Here is a 2,252-nt window from a genome sequence, read left to right on the forward strand (position 1 = left end):
TGTGTGTGTGTGTGTGTGTGTGTGTGTGTGTGTGTTTACCTAATCAAGAAAAAGACTTTTCTTATTTCATCAAATGAGAGGATGTTTGGGGATGATGATGCATCCTGCCATAGAGCAACAACTATGAAAACATTCTTGGAAAAAAGACACAGAAGGTCGATGTCTTGGCCTGCAAATAGTCCAGATCTCAATCCAACTGGAAATCTGTGGTGGAAGTTGAAGAAAATGGTCCATGACAAGGCTCCAACCTGCAAAGCTGATCTGGAAACAGCAGTCAGAGAAAGTTGGAGCCAGACTGATGAAGATTGTTTGTCTCTCATTAAGTCCATTACTCAGAGACTGCAGCTGGTAGAAAACCAGAGGTGGTTCAACAAAAATACTACTGGTGTTATTAGTGTTTTTGTTTCTTTGTTTTTCATGATTCCACCATTTTCCCCCTCTGCTTGGCCCAAAAAGAAACTGTTACTGACTGCCACAACTTTTTCTGATTTCTTTTAGTGTTTCTCAAAGCCAGAAAGTTGCCATTTGAAATGACTTTGGTTTTGTGACATGTTATCTGCTTTTTTTTTCCTACAAAGTTGAAGAGAACAAACATCCTCTGAGGCCGGTGATTCTATCATTGTTGCCAGGGCTTGTAGAACCACTCTGCTACAAGTTCTACACCACCTGCAAAGACTTCAGCATAAAAACACAATAAAGTGAGCAGTGAGTTCTTAAACGCACAAATGTAGTTTATCCGTATTGAACTCATAAAACGTTTAAACTGAAGGAACTATGTTTCAGTCCTAAAATCTCAAACAGAGCTGAGATATGATCATGGCTGGTTTCTGTATTCTCTTCAATCGTCTCCATTGCTGGGTTCTGTTGTTGTGTCCTTGGGCAAGACACTTCACCTGCCTTGCCTACTGATGGTGGTCAGAGGGTCTGGTGTGTGGCAGCCAGTGTTCTGTCAGTGTGCCCCAGGGCAGCTGTGGCTACAGTGTAGCTTACCACCATCAGTGTGTGAATGGGTGAATGTCTGTAAGTGTAAAGAGCGTTGGGGTCTGTAGAGACTTGATAAAACTCTAGAAGTTCAGTCAGTTTACCATTTGTTTGAAATGTAGTGGAGTGAAAGTCATAAGTACCCCAAAAAATAATTCTCAAGTAAAGTAAAGATACTCAAAAAATGTACTTAATTACAGTACTCGAGTAAATGTACTCCACTACTGTCCACCACTGGTGTCAGCTGTTATTGATGTGTCTGGTCTGATCGGCTCTTTGTTCCTCCACACAGTGAGTGGATCAGGAGGGATAATCAGCCTGAGTCAGCTGATTTACCTCACAGACACCTGGAGCAGCAGGAAAACAAACTTTGATCAGATGAGTGACYCTGTTGAGTTTCTTCACCACTGAAACTCTCACCTCTCCTTCTGTCACGACTTCTTATGAAATTCCTTTACTGAAGTCAGTGTGAATCATGAAGGAGTCACTGCTTCACCACAGAAACAGTGTCATAATTACACTGAACTGACGGAGTTTTACTAACATGTGAAACCTGTCGAACAGTCTGGAATATTCTGTTTAAAATTACATCAAAATGACCAGTGTTGCTGCAGTTAAATATTATTCATCCAGTTTTAAGTCTTGATCAGTTTGTTGATCGAAACAACAAATTGGTCCCATTGGTAGATCTAAGAATCTGAAAGAGTTTCAATAAAAAAGTTGAAAAACTGAAATCTAAGGTTGCATCTTGTTCTTCTGATCTTTATGGTGAGGGGGTTGAAGAGTAGGAGTGTGTGATATCACCTTCAGAAGTAAAAATATCAACAACTTATTTTATGATGTCGATACAATCCTTGTTACCAACTGAGAGAAAGTCGTCCTGGAACTGGAAGGTTGCCAGTTAGCTCCCCCGTCCAGCCGTTTCAGTCGTTGTGTCCTTGGGCAAGACTCTTCACCTGCCTCGCCTACTGATMGTGGTCAGAGGGTCCGGTGGTGCCGGTGCATGGCAGCCCCACCMCTGTCAGTGTGCCCCAGGGCAGCTGTGGCTACAATGTAGCTTACCACCATCGGTGTGTGAATGTGTGAAGTGTAAAGCACCTTGGTGTCCAAGTGCACTTGATAAGGAGCTACATAAGTTCAAGACATTTACCATTTACCATGGTCACAGACTACAGAACCATGGTCACAGACTATAGAACCATGGTCACAGACTACAGAACCATGGTCACAGACTACAGAACCATGGCCACAGACTATAGAACCATGGTCAC

Source organism: Austrofundulus limnaeus, unplaced genomic scaffold, assembly GCF_001266775.1.
Source record: "Austrofundulus limnaeus strain Quisiro unplaced genomic scaffold, Austrofundulus_limnaeus-1.0 Scaffold765, whole genome shotgun sequence".
Classification (NCBI taxonomy): Eukaryota; Metazoa; Chordata; class Actinopteri; order Cyprinodontiformes; family Rivulidae; genus Austrofundulus; species Austrofundulus limnaeus.